Source organism: Protomyctophum bolini (assembly GCF_963924005.1).
Source record: "Protomyctophum bolini genome assembly, chromosome: 23".
Lineage (NCBI taxonomy): Eukaryota > Metazoa > Chordata > Actinopteri > Myctophiformes > Myctophidae > Protomyctophum > Protomyctophum bolini.
In genome coordinates, this window is record NC_137884.1 from 5,401,245 (window position 1) to 5,412,346 (window position 11,102).

Here is an 11,102-nt window from a genome sequence, read left to right on the forward strand (position 1 = left end):
ATTAGTCCGACATTCCTCTGCACGTCGGACTAGCGTCTGCTCCCGTGCTTGCGGCTATGGTTTAGGTTTAGGAGACGAGGTGGGTTGCCGTTTGTCGGACCAACGACTTGTCTGAACTACAGTACGTGCTGCACCCGCCATCACAACACTTTGTTCAAAAGTTAGAGGATAAAGTGGACTAACAGTGTGTTCCACTGAAACAACGGTGAGTTATAAAGTGCAGGTCCACATTTGTATTCCAATTCCGCGTTGGCCTCTCTGACGGATGTCCTCTTTGATGACAGGGACCTAATAATCCATGGCTGTGGGCGCCGCAGAGCGCTATAGGAGACAAAAAAAAAAACCTGCGTCTGCCCATTTTTCATCCGGAGCCACTGGAACCTCTAATTGTCAGCCGAGGTCGCTCCTGCGTTGAAAAACTTTAAGACGCTTCGTTCTGTGTCATTAAAAGTTGGACCGCGGCGGCGTTCTGTTTGGCTGTGCGGACGTCTTCCTGTCGAGACGTTTGAAATGAAGGAATACACAAATAAATAAATAAATGTAACAGCGTGCCCGAACGACTGTCACTGAAATGTCACCGTTGTGAAGTAATTATTAACAGCGCGAGTTTCCTCCGTCTTGGAGAGAACGTTCCGTTTTTAGATCCCTTTATCGCCTGCCTGCGCGTGTATGCGTGTTCACACACAGCATGAACGTGTGGGTTGTCAATGTTTCACATCATAGCTAAGGCTTTGTATGAACTTGATTGCATGAGAATATTTATTTCTGTTGTACAGCACCAGTGCACAACTAAGTATCTAACAGTAGTGGGAAAAGTACTCACATTTTGCACGTAAGTAAAAAAGGTAGCAATACTGCAATGTGCCCTCTCTACAATGTACTGTGGAAATACCCTGTTACAAGTAACACTTACTTCATTAAAGTAACAAAAGTAAAAGTACAGAATGTCCCGTTTCAGGTTTTCAAATGTATAAAAATCATTTGAAAATATAGCAGATCTTGTAGATCGGCTATTTTCAAATGGCCCGAAATGCAGGGCGGAAGACATAACTGTATGTTTTGTAATAGTAATCAAAATCTACAAAGTTTTATAGCTTTATAATAATTGTAGTGGAGTAAAAGTACAATATTTGCCTCTGACACAGAGTAGAAGTAAAAGTATTGGTAATTGGAAATTTGACTTAAGTACAGTATTTAAGTACATGTATTTAGTTACTTTACACCACAGGTATCTAAGACATTTAGTCCTCCAGCCAGAGATATCCTTTCTCTGTTTCTCTCTCCCTCTCGCTCTTCTCACCTACACCACACTCAGTGTTTCCTCTGGCAGTATGACACAGCTGGCGTGCCTTTTGACAACATTTCTAGTTGTGTCTCATATCTGTAGCTGTTTGGTTAGTGTTGTCGTTTCTCAAAGTCAAGGCTCTAATGTGAAAAGTTGTCTGTCTGTGTGTGTGTAAACACCTCAGAGTTGCATTAAAAGTGAGGACTTTATACTGTGTAAATATGATGCAAAGTTGAACTACTACTGTACATACATGTGGCCATGTTGTGTCTGAGATAGTTGTTTTTGCCTCTATACTTCTGTGCTTCTTACGGTGTTTTGAGTCAATCTTGGCATGAAGGCCGTAGTTTCTGCCAAGCATTCTGATTGCATTTTGATGTGGGAACTTTAAATTAATTGAACGAGAGTCAGTTGGCCATCAGCCTTACACACGAAAGAATCCAATTTATTGTCTAATGATGAAATGAATTAATAATAAGCCAATATAAAAATGATTTGGGCCCAGAATAATTTGGCTCAACAGGCCCGTTTCTGGCTGCGTGCCAGTATGATGAGCGTAGGCGTTCTTTATAATGGCTTCCCTGGTGAGAGAATAAATATTATATTTAGGAGAGTGATGAAAAGGTTTATTAGTCCTTTGACTTGGAGTACATTTTTACACTTTGGGGCCTGTTTTGGGCCAGACAAATTAGTGTGAGGAATGCAGTTGATATGGTTGGATTTACTTGCTATTTTACTGTACCTTCCTGAATATTGTTTAATCAACCTACTGCAGTGGTTTCAAGAAATCAGCCAGCAGATTTTACCTATGTGCACTAGTCGTCATTCTGTAGTCCTGAATGAAATGGAAAAAGTGATTGATGTGAAAAGGCATGAGTTTAGAATCACATGGACTGATTCTCGAATCACATGCAGTGATTCTGGATTCACAACATGTGTGATTGAGTGATTCACATGAGTGATTCTACAACACATTCCGCAATTCTAGAATGGTGGTTCTCAAACTTGTACATTTCAAGGACCCATACGGGTCCATTTGGTTCCATTTACATACACTCAAGAGTTAAAGACATGTAAGGGTCCATTTGGAACCCTGAGGGTTCCTGGACCCCACTGAGAGAACAACTATTCTAGAGAGCATATGGCAGAATCGCAACAGCGAGAATTCTACCTGATTTCGCTTGTGGGAATTCAATTTCTGGATTGATTGTCCATTGGTGAGGTTGAGTAGGTATGTGAGAGAGGCTAATTAAGGGCTGAGTAATGGCTCTTTGGAGTTGTTGATGCTTTGGATGGCATCTGCGGTTGATTAAACTGTCTGGCCAGCGCTGGCTGGTGGCTGTTGATTGGTTTCGGTGCGGCCTTCCAACAGGTTCATTAGTAGACCCTGGTTGTTATAAAGCTCCAGCAGCGCACACTCTGCCACAAAAAAGGAAATCTTTGTAACTCCAGAATGGATTGAGTTCAATTGTTTCCGCTCATTCAGGCTGACATACAGTACTTGGAAGTACGCCCTGTGTTCCCTGGTCTAAGGAGAATAGCTACAGTTATTATGCATTTAAATGTGGTGTAGTAAGTTGTTTAATTACACTGTCATCTAACCTGGAAATACTCTGACATCATCTCACCTAAATCTAAAATGTTAAGTTTACTTTATTTCTTTGTCTTCTAACAGTGTACAAAATCATCAATCAAATCAAAAATCACCAGGTTACGATTTGACCTCATCTCACCACCAAGTCGCCCACTCATCTCAGTTGGCACACTCCAACAGACAAGGCCTCATACCGTGCCTGTCATTTCTGGTTGTCCCCACCACAAGGGGTGCCCGGACATACTGTAGGGTGAACATTTGTCCAGTTTTAGGCTGGACAGTACGGTTTTAGACCCAGCTGTCCTCCCATTTCAACCTCTGTCTGTTTTTTGTGAGCATGATTACAGCATGTGTCATTTACTGTACATGTCTCTGAAAATCTCCCATGTAATAGATTGCAGTTCTGTGCAGACACTGCCAGACAGCCTACTGGCATACATTTACATATCACTAGTAGGCTTACTGTTTGTGTAACGCCGATAATAAGATGCCGAAAAAAATAATCATTTTAGTAGGCAATGGAGCAAGGAACTGGATTAAAAAAAAAGTCACATTGATGAATTCCATGCACTGTGTGTAGACGTCAACAGCAAAGGCAGAGGCCCAGTTGAACGTTGATGTACTGTAGGCTAGAGAACATTGTTCTGAAAGTATAGTCACTTCAGTATACAGTATCTGAAAGCAGAACAGCACAACTCAAAGAGTTCTGTGAATTTGTGGAAGTTTGCAACCGTTTGCGGCATGTTGTCACCAGATGGTGCCAGCCATTGACCACATTTTGAAGTATACTGGGCAACCCCTTAGACTACTTCAGAAGCCTTGTGGCCAGGAAGATTGCAACAAAGTAGTGTGGATGATTGAGATTCATCTGATCTACTTCCTCTTCCTCAGTCCCACATACTGAGGTTGTTCTGTGATTGCATAGAGGCACTGGAGGCAAAGGCATTCAGTGTCACCTCTGTGTCCAAGCTGTGAGTGAGTCTGACGGGAGTCTGACGGGAAACCTGAGAGGAGGCATGACGACTAGGGTTGTCCCGATCGGATCGGGTGATCGGAAATCAGGCCGATCACGTCGTTTTCAAATGATCGGAATTGGGTCGGGAGCCAAAAAACATGATCGGGACATCCCTAGTATCAATATCCTATCCATATCATGATATTACACTGGAAATTGTCTATGATTTGTGATATTGTACTGTTGTGATATGGCATAAACGTGTTCTATAAAATATAAATATCGGATCGGGAAAAATCGGTATCGGCAGATGCTCAAAATCAAATGATCAGAATCAGATCGGAAGCAAAAACGTGATCGGAACATCCATAATGATGACCACTTCGTTGGACCAGACCAGACCACTACATTCTATGAGAGGGCTAGGAAGTACTCTGGAGATAGGTATGACTTTGATGACGGCAGCCTTCACAGCAAAATCTCCAATTTGCATCTGTCAAGTTATGTTCCCTTTGAAGAGTTCAGTGCTGCATGCTGCCCAGGCCTGCAATTTGAAGGACATCAACAAGGATGACCTATATGAGGACTATGTGTTGAAGTCAGCTTTGAGCTCTGCTGACATGAAGGAGGCCCACAGTGAGGAGCTGTGTTCCTGTCATAAAGGAACTGTATAAAAGGTTCATTTAAAGTGAACAAACATACGTTACTGCTTACGGCGAAAAAACTGGTGTAATAGAGGTGGGCGTGAGAGGGGCTGTGTTGGATCTCAGGTTGGGAGAACACTGCATCACACCCTGCCAACTACTGACCCCTGACATGCAATAGGCTAGCTGACAAACCGTGATTGACAATGAGTAATGCATTATTTAAGTTGTATGTGTGATCTGTGTAGCATCTCACATAGACACGTTCTTTCGTCCCTGATCCTGACGTTATCTTATTCTCTCTCCTTCGTTCGTTCATTCTTATTTGTCTTCTCTTTCCGCCGGTTTTCTTTTTTTTTTCTCTCATCCTCCCCTCCCGTACATATACGTCTTTTGTTTTATTCATCACTGCATCGCATGATTGCGGCATTTTCTCTTTTGCTTTCACTTGCCTTTTATCAACGTCAGCCCTCATTTCTCTCTCTCTCTCTCTCATTCTGCTGTTTCACACGCCTGTTCATCTCAGATATGTCTTTGTTCACTCTTCCAGTCTCTTCCCTCTGAGCTCCTTTTTGTTGTCTTGTATGTTCGTGTCAATTATCACTTTTCATCTAATGCTCTCTCTATGCATATTTTCTGGCACTATCCTATCACTCTCACTGTCTCCCATTCATCTACGTCTCCCATGTTCTCAGTCTATACATCTTTGTTGATGGCACTTTTGTGTCAATTACCTTCTCATGTGCTTATCCATCTGTCTTCCTGCACCCTTCATTCTTCAAACACCATTCCATTAAAACTTCCCATGTTTAATCACCTCTCTCTCTCTCTCTCTCTCTCTCGATCTTGGGTCTCTGTTTGTGCTTTACTGCAGAGAAACTCAATCAGTATGCCACAGCACACAAAATGCACAGAGGCCCAGAAGAGGCACTTTAAAATGCATGCCAAAGTGGTCATTATGGCGACCGAAGGTCACTAAGACATCATCAGGGATGATAGTAAATCAGGGATCTAGGTAGGGTGCGACCTGCTGTCGCAATTAAGCCCATATATGGAGATCCCTGATGTAATCAATATTAGTATATGGATATTCTGTATGTCAGAACCAAAACACGCCCCATATATGGCCAGTGCACACGACCTCGCCTTTTAGGGCTGGTTATAGTGTGTCCATCATACTGTATCGGTCGTTTATTATGAATACATACAGTAGTGCACAGTGGTAGTGTTGGAAGAAGCACTCACATCACATTTGTTAATAGAATATCAATACCGCAATGTAGAAATACTCTGTTAAGTAAGAGTCCGGTAATAAAAAAATGACTTGAGTAAAAGTACAAAGGTTTTGTATTAATAAAAGAAACAAAACAAAAACGGTAAAAAAGGAACTGAAAAAACATGACCCCTGCACACGTTAAAAGAACAATATCAGTCACCACAGAACCATGTTTTCAATGAATTCTAACACGGTTTCAAATGGAGTTTTTTTAAGTTCAGCGAGTTTATATAAGAGGGACGTGTGTCTGATCAATTCAATATCATGTATGTATCTAAATGTCGAATCAAGCAAAAATAAATACTTTCAAAGTGAAATGCCACTTTAAGCAACACTTAAACAATCTGCCCGCGGACATTAAATGAGATTCCTCTGCAGCGCCAGTGTCTTTGGCAGTGGCCCGTGCAGTGCAATGGCTGCCACAGTGACAGGGCGTTGTCATCACGAGCACGCTAAGCGGCAGCCAGAGCTCGGAGAATCACAATGAGAGACTCAGCCAGTCAGTAAATTGCCTTTGTGCCCGAAACAGCAGGAGGTCACAGGGTTCACTGGGGCGTGACACCGCGGAACCCAGGCCAATTAACACATTTCGGGCGGGAACCCCTTTTGGTGTTATTATTATTATTATGTTATAATTTAGCTGTTGAAAAATGGCAGATCTACAAGCTCATACGAGCTTGTAGGTCTGCTATTTATATTCTTTGCTTCTGGGGGGGGGGGGTCCCTGGAACAACATATTTTCAGATGGGGGTCGGAGGCCAATTACATCCTCGTCCTTGACATGAAATATTGAGCACCACTAATACAGAAACATAGGTATTTCAGAGGCCTAAATGGGTTAACACAAATAGGCTGACTGAGGATGGAGGGAGGAAGGGAGGGATGGATACAGAGTGTCCGGGGTGTGTGTATACTGTAGGTGGGGAAAGGTGGAAGTATAGACAGAATAAAACAAGAGTCAGAGGGGTAGACATGCAGGCAGACCGATCAATATGGCTGTGGTTTTGAGAAGGTTGAGCCTCAGGCATGTGAGAGTTTAGAAAGGAGGCATATAGAAATAAGGAAAGAATAGCCTACACAGACATGAAAATGCATCGTTAATTGAGACGAAATTATAGACACATGTCTGCTGCTGAATGCACCACCAACACACTGCGTTATAATAAAATACAGAGTCATATGAGTGATTTGTGAGTTTCAGAGTTTTAGAGCAGCAAAAATTGGCAGAGAACAGGCTTGGCCTTTATGGACAGTTGCATCATGATTCAAGGAATAAAAAGGGTGAAAGATGTTTTAATAGTCCAGTAGAACACACCGTTCAGGAGTTATAGGACAACACCATGAGGCCGATTTGAAATACCTTTGGTGGCGGAACTTCCTTGCTCAAAAAAAAAAGTTCCCCAGCGCTCTCACTTGAATTCCTTTCATGATCTCTTATTTATTGATGAGCGTAGTAAGTAGTAGTTTCGGCCCGTGGCCTTCCTCAGTGTGATAGATTTACGCATTCAGACACAGGTGCCGTTTATGAACCTAAGTGGCCTCGCACAAAAGAGGTACTTCCTCAGCCTACTGGCGGTGTGCACAAAAAGGTTTGGCACAAATAAGTCCAGCTGTTTCCATGAGTAGCCTCGGACGCACTTTAATTACCAAAATGTGATGGTGATTACAACTTGTATGTTTAAATGGATAATAATTAACCATTAATAAATTAATAATGGACTGACCCAAATGTGCAGAAACTAAAGAACATGACAATATGCGTATATGTACAATTTGAATAACGGTATCACAATCTAAGGAGATTATATGGTGACTAACTAAACTCTCCTCCGTCTCTCCTGTGGCAATGAATGACCAAAATGACCAGACCGTCCAGCCTTGTGTGGATGTGTAAAACCCCACCAGCGCATTTTTATCACAACCTTCAATGTTTTAATGTTGACAAGACATGACAAGATCAAGACAATGTTTTCTGTCAGCTGGTATACGGGTCACTTGACCTCAAAAAGTAGGGGGAAAAAACTGCAACGTAGTGTCAAAGTGTGCCGCAAACTTTGTGACCGTTCTTACTTACAAGGACTTGACATTGAAAAAGGCACAGTCAACCATGTCCTGCCATAACTGTTTGAAAAAACAACCATTGTTCTAGGATGATGTAAACTAATTAAAACAACACTGGGTTCCTCTGCTGAAGCTTGACGGCTGAAAAGTGGAACCTGTGGCAAAAAACTAAAGTCAAACAGTTGCTGTTTGACTTACATACGTTTATTAACGCCAGTGTCTGTCAAAGTTGGTTTTACAGTATGTGCAGTACAGTATGTGTATATACTCTTGGTGGACTTGGGGCCTGGTGTGTTTGCGTGTTTGTGTGAGCTTGTTGACGCTATCATTGCTGCTTTCAAATCTCTTCTTCCTGTCACCAGTAACAGCCATTGTGGATTACAGAAAAGATGTCCCTTAATGACATTGGAGAGAGAGAGAGAGAGAGAGAGAGAGAGAGAGTTTATCCGTTTTCTTCTCCTACTGTATATTGAATCATTATTTTATACCCCACCAGCCACGGTCCCTTTATCAATACTATCTGTGCGTGTGTGCGTGCATGCATGCACGCACGCATGCATGCATGCGTGCATGCGTGCGTGAGCACATGGGCAGCTATTCATGTATTAGTTCAGCTGGGAACCAGTCACATGAGGCTCATCAACACACAGCATGCAGCCACTTCAAAACGCTCCTGTTCTAGGTGCACTCAAATCACATTACGCTCCACATCACACAGACTGTGCGTGTGTGTGTGTGTGTGTGTGTGTGTGTGTGTGTGTGTGTGTGTGTGTGCGACTGTGCGTGCGTGCGTGTGTCTATGAGTGCATAATTCATTATTCTACACCTGTGCGACAGTAGGAGTACTGTATGTACGTAAGCGCACCCTGGGGAGTTTTGAGCGTGAGCGTGTTTTAATTTCTTAAGCAGAACAGACCCTCGCACACACCACTCACCCACATACCTTTACTGCAAACGTGTGTAGTACTCACCAGTACACTCTCCACATGCAGACACACACACACACACACACACACACACACACACGCACAGTACTGTAGCAGCGCAGATGACTGCAGTCGCAGATGCGCTGTCGGCGGTGCTGAAGTGGACATGCACCGCAGCCAATGACTGCATCTATACTGATTAGATCCACACAGGTGCAGACAAATTACTTGGATTCTGCAATTTGTGCTCACCTCCAGTCGTCCATATAGCCGTGTCTTTCCAGCGCAACGTCGCAGGGTCTTTTTGAGCGGGCGAAGGTCGCAGATATACCTATGAAACCTTGCGTTTTTGACACCACTTTCCCCGTCACCTAACCCGCCCAGCAGTCTGACGTCACCCAGGCGGATGCGTGCACACGTCGATCTAGATCTGCCCCAGCAGTACGACCTAGTGCTGGTTGCCTATAGTGTTCTAAGCATACCGTTGAGCAGACCACTATTGGGTCCTGTAGATTCTGGGGAATTTGAGATTGTTGTGATACCGTGAGCCTTGGTTTGGAAGCTGAGAACTTGTCTTTTACGCTGCTATAGTCTGATGTCAGTGTGAGTGATGTGTCAGTGTTGAAATGCCCATATATGGATATTCAGATGATGTCAGTGTTGCTATGCCCATGTTTGGGTATTCAGGTAATGTAGCCTCGAGGTCGGCCCCAACGTGGAGAGCCTTCATAACAGCCGCACGACCTCCACACTCTCACAGAGGAGACCTGCCGTCACAGTTAACTATGAAACTTTCTTTGTCCCGACACCAGGGGGCGCCGTCGTCTGGCCAGGGAACACCATCAGAGACTAGCAATCCCTGTTATGCCCATATATGGAGATCCTTGACTGTGATCAATATTAAGTCCATATATGGGAAATACTCAAGTGAAAGTACTCATGTACTTTGTAAATGTACTTAGTTACTTCACACCACAGTATAAGGCTTACACAACACCAGAAACAGACTACTATAGTATATGGAAGTAGCGAATATTGATAACAACGTTTTAAACTAGAGAGTGCAAGTGTGAAATTAATCCAGATAGAGCAATTTCATGGCCTATTTCTAACCTAAAATGTATAAATCATTTACAAACAAGCTGCCAGACATAATCATTGAGTGTCTGTATATTTCCCCGTGCTGCCTTTGACTGAGTTCTCCTGCTCGGCACAGCAGTGCTGGGTTGAGCCTCTCGCCTATTCGCGATGGTGTGTTGCTTATGCCTTGGACACGTCAGCCCATTTCTTCAGTTTTATTTCAATATCCACACTGTTAACCCATATGCTGCAGACTGCCGAGCACACGCTGGACTCACATCCTGTTTGGGCATCCATCTTTGATGCTAAATAAATAGCGCCAATGCCAGCGAGCTAAAATGAAGCCATCCTCGCTCTAGAAAGTGCCAATGTTTCCATCTAGACCACCGGATAATCAGCAAAAACCTCCAAACATTGTGCGTTTTATCCAAAACCATGGAGAGCTCCGTAGATTCCGTAGATATTCTACTTTTAAAGGCTCATACATATAGTCTGGATTTTCGGTGGTTAGGTGACCACCGAACTACAACTACACGAGCCGCGGTGAAGAGCAAACCACCGCCACGGCTCCAGCCCTTCTCTCTGTTTTTACTCACCACCGCTCAACGTTATTTCGCGGTGGTCAGGGTGGTCAGCTCACCACCGAAAATCCAGACTATGAATAGGCCTTTAGTCAGTCTGTATAATGGGAGGTGAACGGCAGAGCTGTTGCACAATCCGGTCTAGGATCGCTAAAGAAGGAGAGGCAATGAAATAAATAAATGTATTATACGCATATAGGGAGCCCTTTCACATTAACATTATAAGAGAGCTGTCTGTGTCTTACATACAGCTATCTTGTTAAGTAACGGAGTGTAGCTGACGTGCCTGCTCTTGCAGTGTTATCTGTACGTGTCCAATAAGAAAAAAGAAAATCTGGTCTCGGTCTCAACCCTGTCTCGCCTCCCATAGGTCTCTGTGTCGACTTGGACTTTACTCTTTCCCACACTCAGTCTTTGCTGATCTAGAATGTGAGCTATTTTCCACTCCGTTAGAAGTTATTTCCCAAATGCTGTTTGGGGTCATGGAAAGGTTTGGGAACCCCCTGCACTAGAAGATTTTAAAAACCTGGAGATAACCGACTGTCTTACCGACTGACTTTCACAGATTGCAGTTGCCAGGAAAGTAGCGCACGCACGCACGCAGGCACGCACGCACACACGCACACACACACACACACACACACACACACACACACTGTCCTGTTGCAAGAAAGCCGTTCCAGTTTCGAGTACCCCCGCC

At 43.5% G+C, this 11,102-nt stretch overlaps 1 protein-coding gene across 1 annotated transcript in view; it reads right to left on the minus strand.

The window, feature by feature from the left end:
* grm8a (glutamate receptor, metabotropic 8a) overlaps positions 1-11,102 on the minus strand; it is a 252,876-nt gene that overhangs the window by 165,815 nt on the left and 75,959 nt on the right. The window lies entirely within an intron of this gene.